The 12,373-nt window shown below is 32.4% G+C and overlaps 1 non-coding gene across 1 annotated transcript; it reads left to right on the forward strand.

The window, feature by feature from the left end:
- The first annotated feature begins 2,968 nt into the window (after positions 1-2,968).
- Positions 2,969-3,075, forward strand: LOC120183174. The gene has a single exon (XR_005521925.1). It is a non-coding gene; the product is annotated as a small nucleolar RNA R71 (small nucleolar RNA).
- Positions 3,076-12,373: the final 9,298 nt, after the last annotated feature.

Raw genomic sequence — 12,373 nt, forward strand, 5'->3', positions numbered from 1 at the left:
TATAGAGGGAGCCACAAAGAGGGAGAAGTAACAAAAGCTCTGTTTTATTCTTAGCCTATAGTTTTTTTTAATTATTTTATTTATTTTTCAACAACTTGTATAAAGATTTTGCGACAGAATTTTTTTAACGTTTTTGGAAAAAAAAGGTAGAGAAAAAAATTATTTATATTATACGAAAAATAAAAATATTTTTTGAACTATTCTTATTTAAGTAAAAAATTACTCTTAAAAAATATTCAACCTATAATTTATAATAAAGAGAAAATATAAATTAAAAACTTTTAATCACTTGCCAGAAATTGTTGACAAAATAAGAATATTCTTTTAGATTTAGAGTTATTTTTAATATTTTGATGAATTCTAAAATTCTGATTTTGTATGATTATCTTGTTTTAAAAGTTAAAATATTTATGCTGATCTTATTCTTTTAAAATCATAGTATTTTAACATTAATTTTAAAAATATAATTATTTTATATCTAAATTTTAGTGTTTAGGGAGAGGAAACAATTATTTATATTATTTATAGATAAAAAAAACTCCTGTACATTTAGAGTCATTATTTTTTATTATTTTTATGATAAATAGATTATTTAAATGGTAAAATTTAAACTTATTGGAAATTGTGGGGCAAAGTAATGGCCACGAACCTAGTGGGCCCTTTCACATGAGGAAAATTCTTAGAAAGCGGATTGGACGTAAGGCTTTGTTTGTTTGGGGGCCCAATGAAATTGCTTGGAAAGTGTTTTTGGTTTGTGAATTTTGTTTTTCACCAAATACGCCATTATGGGTTACCCTCTCTCCACTATTCCATTTGTTTAGTATATGAATAGGCCTGTAAATGAATCGAACATATATGAACATATGTATGTTCATGTTCGTTTATTTAATAAATAAACGAACATAAACGAACAAATTGTTTTGTTCATATTCGTTCATTAAGGAATATAGCTTGTTCATGTTCGTTCATTTAAATAATAAACGAACATAAACAAACACGAACGAACGAATATAAACGAACATAAACAAACAACACAAAAACTTATTCGAACACAACAAACGAATGTAAAAAAAAGTAAACAACAAGAATAACAACTTAAAATTTATTAATATAAACTGCAACTTTATTGTTAATTTGTTCGAATACGAAAAAAACATACATAAATCATAAATAAGCTTTATGAACATAATAAAGTCTTAAAGTTAATTTGTTCAACAAAACAATCTTCTTGAAATCCAAACAACTTCAATAATCTTCATAATATATTCAACTTGCCCTCTGTTCGAACATAAACAAACGAACATAAATGAACATAAATGAACGAACATAAACGAACATATAATCAAACGTTCACGAACATAAATGAATGAACGAGCCCTTTGTTCATGTTCGTTCATTTAATTAAACGAACGTAAAATCTTGTTCATGTTCGTTCATTTAATAAATAAATGAACATAAACGAACTTCCCGCCGCACGGTTCATGAACGGTTCGTTGAACATTCAGTTCATTTACATGCCTATATATGAAGGGAAACACTTTTTGCTCACCTCAATCCAAATTCAATTTATATATACTTGGATTTCTATTAATTTTTGACACACTATTTTATTGTTCATTAAATTTAGGTGTTGTTTTAATGATTAAATTATAATAAATTTGGATTATATCATTAAACTTTTAAATTATTATCTTCTGTAATAAAATTATTGAATCATTAATAATCGATTGATATGATATTTTTCGTTGATATAGAAGTAAATTTTTTATTCATCTTTTTACTAACCTGACATTTTCTTCATTTTTTACTTCATTTTCATAAAAAATTGGAGGCAATTTGCTCATAACAATGGCGTTACACCCTTCAGTGAGTGCAACAGTCTCAAAATCACTAATCCTACGTTTCTTGAAAAACACCTCCTTAATAGATTTAACATAGTTCGGTGTTTGCTCTAATGCTTCTAGCAATTATATGTTAACGCGCAATTGTTAGCATATCAATGAATTTTCTAAATTATTGTTTTTCTGGACTCTTTGGGGGAATACAGGTGGAGGTTTTGGATTCTGATGCATTGGCAATACTGGGGGCATCAGTGTTGTCAGCATTGTTGGTGGCAATATCCCAAAATTATTGCTCTGTCACGAGTCATTTGTTGTGACAATAATACTAGGTGATTCAATCACCTATTCTGGTTCCTTGCCTTTTGATTATTGTCTAGGCCTCTCATCCTCTTTCTTTTTGTTCTCATAATGGTTCACAATTTAGAGCCAATTTCTCATTGTGATAGTCTTGCAATGCACATTTCCATTCACCTTAGGAACTTTAGTATCACTCAATAATGTTTTTTTTGGTCTGTTGCTGAGTGCATTGATTAATTATCCAACTTGATTCTCCAATGATCTCAGCGATGTTGACTGACTTTGGATCACAACTTCATTTATCGAGATGTACTCCTTCAATAGAGACTCAAGCGATGTCGATGTTGAAGCTGAGGCATGGTTGGAAGACTACCCTTAAAAATTTTGTTGAATGTTGTGTTGTTGCTGTGTCATTGCTTGATGATGTGACTGATGATGTTGCAGTATCGGTTGCTGTTGTGTATACTATTATTGCTGATAATGCTATGTATTCCCAAAATTGGATTGTAGTGCTGCATTGGGTTTAAGATATAGCTTTTACCTCATACATACCTCCAAGATTTTGCATCATCTTCATAATTTTAGTCAATGTTATCACCTGTGTGGTCATTGTGTTCAGAGCATCGTTATCCACTACTGTAACAACGCGTCTACTCGACATAATCCTTTTATTAGGGTATTGGTAGTCATTGATGGAAATCATCTCCAATATATCATAAGTTTCATTGTAGGGCTTGTCCAAAAATGATCCATTAGCAAAAGTATCTACAAGCATCCTTGTTTGCATGTTAAATCCTTTGTAGAATATCTTCATTTGTGTCCAATATTGGAAATCATGCATCAAACGTTTTCGCAACAAATCTTTAAATCACTCTCAAGCTTCATAAAGGTTTTCGTCTTCTATTTGCTTGAAAGATGTGATGTTATTTCTTATTCTTGCATTCATGTTGGGAGGGTTGAATCAAAACAAGAACTTTTGGGAAAGTTGATTCCATGATGCTACAACACTAGGTGGCAGTGAATTGAGCCATACCTTGGCTTTGTCACGAAGTGAGTACGGAAATAGTTTCAGCTTCAAGGCCTCATCAGACACTCTTTATTGTATGAATGAATCACACACTTCTATAAATGCTCTCAAGTGTGGTCGAGGGTCTTCGGTGTGCATTCCATTATATTTCCCCATTAACTACAACATTTGGAACATCATCAACTTCAACTCAAAGTGGACAACATGAATAGTCGGTCAAACAATGATAGGATTTAATTCATCTAGAATGGGCATAACGTGCTCTCCGATTGACCTATTTCTATCATCAATGTTATGGTTACCTGGCCACATCAATTCATTGTGCAAGGGTGGAATCCTTTAGTTACTTTGTCCATTGTTGTTTAGAAGATTATGATTATCCTCGATTGACAATGATAGTTCACCATCGTTGCCTACAACATTATGATTCATGTTTGGTTTCTATTGATTTTGTTGTCTCATTCAATGAAAAGTTCTCTTTATCTTCGGATCAAAATGTACTAAGTCCTGATTATTGCTATGTGGCATGCACCAGCAATGTCCTGCTAAAGTTACCTAAAAAAGTAAAAAAAAAATAGTAAATAATAATAATAATAATAATAATAATAATAAATCTAAAAGTAATGACACTAATCCCCGATAACAACACCCAAAACCTAATGGTTTGAATAATGTAATAGCAAATAGTACAAGTATACACTATCTTTTATCAAGTAGTAAAAGTGGACACATCAAGTGCATTGGGTATTGTATACATAGAGATCAATATTACTTTAAATAATTGTTATGCATCAAACGTAAAATTGTGTATTGTTGATGTAAAGAGAAAAGTTGTAGCAACGTAACATAAAACATAATATAATAAATGGGATTACAACACAAGTAAATGAAGCAATGATTGATTTAGGCAAAGGATTGTGGGATCAAATAGCAACATGCAATTAACAATGTTGTAGCATTCTGATTGGTGTATTTGGCATTAACCTAACATGTTATTCTTCTCTTTAAAATATTCACCAACAACTTATAAGAAGGACTATATCTTTATAGCATTTTGAATAAGTGTACTAAGAATGCTATGAAAAAACAGCCAACAAAAATCTCTTTTATGCTAAATGTTGCATATCTATATAAACAAGTCAAAAATTAAACTCAATCAACACCAATCAATAATATTAAGGTAATGCGAATAAATATGAAATTCATAAAATATATTCAAAATAAATATCAAAGTTTAACATTTCAACATAAAATAAAACAAAGCATCTTAACAAAATAAACCCCTTCCTCAAGTTTGATCTAAATCGCTAAGATGACTCCCAATCAATCGTCGACCATCACTCTCACAGTTGCAACATGCTTTACGTCCAAGTGTTGTTTTCTCAAAGGTTTTAGGCTGCCGTGATAATGGTAGGAGATAAAAAAAATAAAAAGATGGCTTTGAAAATTAGGATTTCTAAGGATGAATAAAGTGTGTGAAAAATAATATATTTATAGCTCATCAAAGTCAAACTTTCTACCAATAGAAAAGTTTCCTTTTTTTTTTCTTTTGAAAACTCCTTGAATTTAAATTTCACCTTTTTTTCATAGCTTTATCAATTCCTAAAATTTCTCTAACCGCCTTGTGACTCAGTAGTTGCTGTAGAATCGTCTTGGCAATCCAGTTCAACATTAGCGCACAACAACAACTACAGCATTAACAATGTCACAATATCAATATATTAATTTGCAGTAAAAAAAATTAAAATCATTCCAAGTATCAATAATTCACTCCCAATATGCAAATGACGTAAAATATGTTAAAATAAATCTAAACATGATTCTAAGAATGCCAAAGTGAAAGCTTAACCTAAGTAAAAAGGCTTTAAATAATAATTCTTTTAGAGAGTTATCAGGAGTAGGACTGTAAATGAGACGAGACAGATCGCGAGGTACTCGAGATCGATTTGGTCAAGACTCGATAAATACTCGGATCGAATGGACTCGACTCGAACTCGAGCTCGACCCGAATTATTAACGAGCCGAAACGAGCTACTTGATACTCGACTTGAAAAGCTCGTGAGCAGCTCGAAAATATAATATATTAAGATTTTATTTTTTTAAATAAATTATTATAATATTAACATTTATGTGTTGATTTTTTTTAAAAAAAATACAATACGGTTTTCATATATTTAAGGTTCATGTTTGAGTTTGAGGATTCAATCTTGTTAAGTTTAAGAATTTTTTTTTTCATTTCGAGCATTTTCGAGCAACTCACGAGCTTCAGTTTAGGATTTTGAGTTCGAGTCGAGCTTAAAAATTTTAAGCTCACGAGTTTTCGAGTCGAGTAGAGTTCAACAATACTCAAGTTTCACTCTGCTCATTTACACCCCTAATCAGGAGGTTACTGATCTTGATAAATACATAGAAGTCCTGGCTTGCATCATCGGGTTACTATGGCCTTGTATAATTATCTTCTGCACAGTGTGGAACAAAAACCAAGTGAGTGGAAATCTAAATGCCTTTCATTAGCAGGTCATATTTTATTAGCTAAAACGTTTCTTGCAGCAATCCCTACATTTACGTTACAAACTGCGATTTTACTAAGAACAACATGTATGGTTATTGAGCGATTGACTCGCCGTTTTATTTGGGATCACTTCGGCTAGGGGTGGAGTTCATTTGGTTAAATGGGATGATATTTGTAAACCCATTCAGGCTGATGCTTTAGGTTTTCGAAAAATAGATTCTTTAATTGTAATCCCAGACCCGGTCTCTAAATTAGACTCAAATCTAAGTGATCACATATCTTATTTAGAGTTTTTTAACAACTTATAAAACCTTAAGGTAATACTGATCAAAATATCGATAATACAAATATGTGAAAATTATAGCAAAATACATGTCACCAAATACAATTAAAAAACATATAGAGATATACGTTCGTACAAAATAAAGTAGTTGATCTCCCCTGATGTCAAATCTGCTAGCTTACGGTCTGCTGTTATCTGAAAAAGGGTAAAAACTACATAATGAGCTAAAAAGTCCAGTGTGCTTCAAACAGTGTATAAAAACATACTAATAAAATATTACAGTAAAATCAGTTTATCAAACATGTTTGTTTTATTTAAAATATGAATACTATTTCCATCCAATTACTTCGATTACTATAATTTGTATGTTCTTCAGAACCATACACTCACCTGCACACCAGTAAGGACTTACCCTGAGCACAAAGCCAAGGAGCCTGCGGTAATAACTTCCCCATCCAATCACTCCGATCACCAAAATGTGTAGGTTCCTCAGAACCATACACCCACCTGCACACCAATGAGAACTTACCCTGAGCACACAACAAAGGAGCCTGAAATACTTCCCTCAATAATACCCCAGTGACAATAATAAACATGTATGTATTCAGGTGAAAATAAATATTAATCCATTAAAACATGAAAATGGTTCATGCTTGAACATCATATGCAGAAATTACATAAACCATAAATCATATCAGTAATATCCGATAAATCAGGTGTCGGGTAACCAGTATTCAGAAAACAGATATCTTGTCGTAACAATATTCAAAATCATCATAAGTTTGAAACAATTCATATGATTGTTTAAAACAGTAAGATAACACCGTCAGGAAATACACCTGTAACAGTCTGAGAAATCAGATAGGGAAGCCTATTACTGGGTTTTTCGATCACGCTCTGCTGCAGCGCTAGATCCTACGAATTGAAAAATTTCATATTGGAATCCTAATATAAATAATCTTAATCTTTATTTAAATAATATACGGAAACATACGGGTAATTCTTGTAGTACGCGGTTCGGACTAATCTGACGAAAGGATAACTCCGGACCTAACTGATCCTCTCTCAGGTGAAACACGAGTACCTTCATAAAATATTTTTATTGAATCAAGTTTTTAACTAAAACTCAAATAAATAATCAAAATATTAAAATACTAAGCCTTTTGGGTTTACATGCTCGATTCGAGGATTTTGAGTCAGAATTTGGCGAAACGGACTTCGGAATCAAATTCAGGACGTCGAAAAACATAAAATATGATCTTTCGGAAATTTGAATTCTTGGTCAAAATTAAAGTTAACGAGTTTGATTGACGATTTGGAGACTTTCGGGTTCGAATTTGGTGAAACGGACCCCAAAACGGATTCGGAACGCAAAAAATATCTTGAGAAGTATATTCGGAAAAGATTAACGGTCGTTTAATGGTCAGTCAAAGTTCTGATAAAATTGGTCAATGATCAACAATTTTACACAATTATCACCATTTTAAGAAATATTTACTAAAATATCAAATATCACCCTTTTCAAAAAAAATGAAAATATCACTTTTTTTTAAAAAAAATATGAAATTATCACCTTTTAAAAAAATTACGAAAATAGCACCATTTTCAATATAATCACCAAAATACCACCAATTTCAAAATAATTACAAAAATACCACCCGGTCAACGGTCAACGGGTCGGGTCGGGTCAACGGGTCGGAACCGGTCAAACATGTTCAAAACCGGTCAAACTGATCATTTTAACCTTCTCCACGCATAGTGGGGGCGCGTGGGACGTAAAATTCACAGAAAAATTTCTAAAAATTATTTTAAGTGATTTCAAGGTACTTACAAAGCTCGGTTCAAATTTTTGAACGACATAGAGCTCGGTTTCAACAAATCGGAAACTTTGACCGTCTTACCTCCTCATGCGCAGCCGTCGACGGAGACCAAGGATGACACCGACGGACTCGAAACGACACAAGGAACACGATGGTGCGGGAGGTGTCGAAAACATAGCAACGATCGGCGATGAATTTAAGATTTTCTTGACGGTGGAGCTAAAAAAACGTCGAGACTTTAACTTGAAATTCACGGCGTTTGGCATCGTTTCACTTCAATTAACTTAAGGGATTTGTTCCTCGTTCGATGATGAACACGATGATGTTTTCAAAACAACGATCGGAGGTCAGACGACGTCGGAATCGTGGTTGGAAGTTGGGGGAGTTGAGGGAGGAAATTTGGTGATATGCCGACACTCCAGGTGTAAATTCAGGGCTTGGTCCTTGAATTTCTTTTATCTTTAAAACATGTTACAAGTTTTAAAAACTTTCAATTTAGTCATCAATTTCACCAAATTACTTAATTAAATCCTCAAATTTCAATTAAATATATTTTATTTTATATTTTTTTTCAAAATTCCGGGTTGTTACATTAATGATACGTTTCTTATGAAATTAGCATTCCAAATCATTAGTAGTAAAGACGGTCTTTAGGTCCGCTTTGTCCGTTCGAAATACAAATGTGAAGATCAGGTGCCCGTTTCCCCGCGGGGTTCAAATTGTTCTCGCCTTTGGAAGGGTCACAATCATATGGAATGTTGTTCGTACTAATCTTGTTTGGACTATTGGTTCGGGCACAGATACAGACTTTTGGTATGACTCTTGGATTGAAGATATATGTCCGCTTATTGACTATGTTAATCCTGGTATTGCTTCGTCTATAGGACGATCAACTATGGCTTCAATGACCGATGCTGATGGGAAATGGCAATGGCACCAATTTGATAGATCTCTTCCTCTTGATATACTGCTTAGGATCGCTGCTACCACAAGGCCAGACACATGGCTGTCTTCTAACTTGGTAGGATGGCGTGGAAACCGGGATCGTGTTTTCACCTTGAAATCAGCCTATATGATTCGATAGAGATGAGAGTTTGATAATTTTAATCCGGTGTAAAAGCATTTTTCTGGCTGGTCGACTGCCGCAAATTGAAGACCAATAAGAAGCGGTGTAAACGTCAATTTACTCCAGACCCTAGTTGCTTGGTTTGCTGTGTCGTAGTGGAAGACGTGGATCATATTTTCAAATGGTGCCCTCCAGCGTTACAAACTTGGACTGAAATTGTGGAAGCTTTTAAGTTGGATGCTTTTCTAGGTATGGACCTGCACACATGGCTTATTGTAAACCTATCGGGATCAACATATTTTACTAATAGTACTGATTGTTAGGACCTTATCTTTGGATATATTTTGTGGAACTTATGACTTGGGCGAAATGCTCAAATTTTCAATAATCCTAGAATCGGTTATGGTACTGTGCTTGAGAGAAGCAAGCATTTGGTGGAGGCTACCAACTGTGCTTTGGCTGACAATCATGCATTCAAGGTTAGAGGTGGGCGGTCAAACCTTAATCCCATTCATTGGAGTGCTCCGAATCAACAGTGGACTAAAGTCGATACATATAACTCTTGGTGTGCGACTAATGGCTATGTAAAGTGTGGTGAAGTCTCTCGTAATAATCTCAGTGCATGGTGTTTTGACTTTTCAAAATTTATTGGTATATATACTGTGTTGGATCCCGAGTTATGGGTTGCTTTAATTTATGCTTGGGGAGCTCGTCTGATCATACTTGAGTTGGATAGCCTTGAGGCAATCCGAGTTTTGAAAGATGGCTTTGGTGGTACTCATTTTCTTAAATGGCACTTGGATGAATTTTGTGGTCGCGATTGAATTGTGTGTAGTCAACACATTTGGAGGGAAGGGAACAAAATAGCTGATGCTTTGGCCAAAAGCGTGAAGACTAATAATCTTGAGGTTGTGTTTTATACTGTTCCAACGAATTGGACTAACCTTTACTTATTGCAGATGTTTTACATGGTTGATTGTTTTGGTAGTAGAATGTACTCTTTTCCTCTATTTAAGAGTACGAAGGTTTTTAACGAGACCACTCTATTATCCCTTTGTATGATTCCCTCTGTTTTAAATCATACATTTCACCCCAGAAAAATTGAACTAAAATTATTTTGAATTTTAGTTGAGTTGATATTGACTTATATTGAATTTAACATTAATTGATTTTTATCCGAACTGAAAGTAATTCAAATTTGATTTATTCAAATTTGATCCAAATCGAATATCGAACTGATTTAACATTTTAATAGTCTAGGGTAAGATAATATATGCTCAAAATATTTCTTAATCACCGACAACACATATATCCTATAGATTCAGTTGCTCATACTGAAGACCTCTGAAGAATAGTACTCCATTTAACAACTGAGGTCACTTGATGAATTTATTATTATTATTTATTTTTAAGAATGTGATAAATATTAAATGATACATGTTTTATTCTTCTTTTGTATCATATTACAAATTAACCATGACTTAGTTAAAAAAAATAAGTAACCGCCATATATGATAATAATTTAGTAGTTTAATAGCATATTTTCCTTTTTAAAAGATTATCTTCATATTTCATCTGAAATTTTTAATTCTTTTCAAAAAACTTTAATATAAATAATTATAAAATAATATTATTCATTACCCAGAGTTTTTATGATTAACTTCAATTGCATCACTCAAACAATAAACTATAATGAACTATAAAAAGAAAAGAAACACCACATTTTTTATAAATACAATTTAACATAAAACAAGGGTATGAAATAAAGAGTTATCATATAAAACCGATATGTAACTATAAACTAAGTCAGTGAACTCTAACTCTCTAAACTACCTTTTAAACAAATTAGCAGTATCTATTCTGACTAAACAAAAGGAAACAAACAAACAAGGTTTGGCTGAAATCAGGCAATCAACAATTTTTGATAGAAATTAGCAAATGGGGTTTCCATGAAAGAGGTTTACAGATCTATCTCAAAGAAAGATGAAAATGAAGATGAACAGATAGATTTACCTGAGAAGATGATCGTTCGCCTGAGTCAATTATCGCTGGTGAGAAAGAGGTCACTAGATCGCGAATGATTTTGATTGTGGAGAGGGGAAGGGAAAATGACGAGCATGTGAAGGGAAAATGACTTCCCCTTTTCCAAACAGTAAGTTATTTTACGGTGAAAATGGTTGAGTTTTACGTTGACCGTAAAATATTTTCCTTTTAGTGGTCGTTTGATTCACGACATTTTGTTATGACCCTCAAGAAATAGAGAAGAAAATAGACGAAGAAGAGAAGAAAAGATGAGAGAATAGACGAGAGAATATAGATTCAAGAGAAGAAAAAGTTCATTCTTTTCACACATGAAAACTATACTCTGCAGTACATGTTATTTAATCACAATTACTAGGTTTCCTCCTATTTTGGCTTGGGCTTATCCTAAGGCCCTTGTTTCCCTTCATTTTCTTCATGTTAATTTTCTCATGTGAGTCACATGCTCCCCTTTTAATTCATCTTCATCAAAATTCCTCAATTTACTACGTGCAATCCCTAGCTCAATCCCTAATTCATTTTCTAAATCCCCAATGCCCTTCGCTTCGTGCTTCTCCTCCTCTCTCCCAACCGTGACACATTTTTTATTACCAGAGGAATGAAATCCTCATTCCCCCGTTTGGTTGGCCGGTAATCTTATTCCTGGTAATGTTTTATTACCATTTTTTGGGTATATTACCGGGAATGTGATTACTCCTTCCCTTAGGTATTGTTGGATTACCGGCGTTTTGGACTAAAATGCCCTTAAAAAAATTTCTTTCAAAATTATCCTTCTTCTGTCGTTGAATAATAAAAATTCTACGATGGTTAAATTACAAATTTATCCTTAAAACTATTTAGATTTACAAAAAAAAGTCCATAATTAAAATTTTATATGAAGTTCAGGGGTTAAAATAAAATTTTACCCTTTCATTAAACCTATATATTTTTAATTTTGTAAAAAAATATATAAATTTTATGAATTTAATTTTTTTTAAAGAAAATATGTAAATTAATTATAATAATATTATAATAGAATTCAACTTTTTTTTTAAAATAAATATATAATAAGAACAATTTGGTAAAATATATATTCCAATAATCTTTTATTCCTTTAAACAAACACGGTAATCTTACATTCCTACTAAACCAACCAAACACAAAATACAACATTCCCAATAATCCTATTCTCATGTAATTTTTATTCCCACTGGTAATCTTACATTCCGTGAACTAAACACACCCTTACTTTCCTGTTTTACTTGAACCAAACAAGGAAACGGGAAAAACATCCCCCAACCAAATGTACCCTCAGTTTCATTGAATTTTTTTTTATTGATGAGGTTGAATTTAAAACATATAGCAATTGAACCAAAATAATGAGATTGATAAATGAAAAGATAATTTTTTAGAATATTAATAATTTTATATATTTATACCTAAATCAATTTAAGATAATCTGAAAATTCAAAAGTTAAATTGCTCTAAAAATTAACCGATGTGATATA

Source organism: Hibiscus syriacus, unplaced genomic scaffold (genome assembly GCF_006381635.1).
Source record: "Hibiscus syriacus cultivar Baekdansim isolate YM2019G1 unplaced genomic scaffold, ASM638163v2 tig00112738_pilon, whole genome shotgun sequence".
Taxonomy (NCBI): Eukaryota; Viridiplantae; Streptophyta; class Magnoliopsida; order Malvales; family Malvaceae; genus Hibiscus; species Hibiscus syriacus.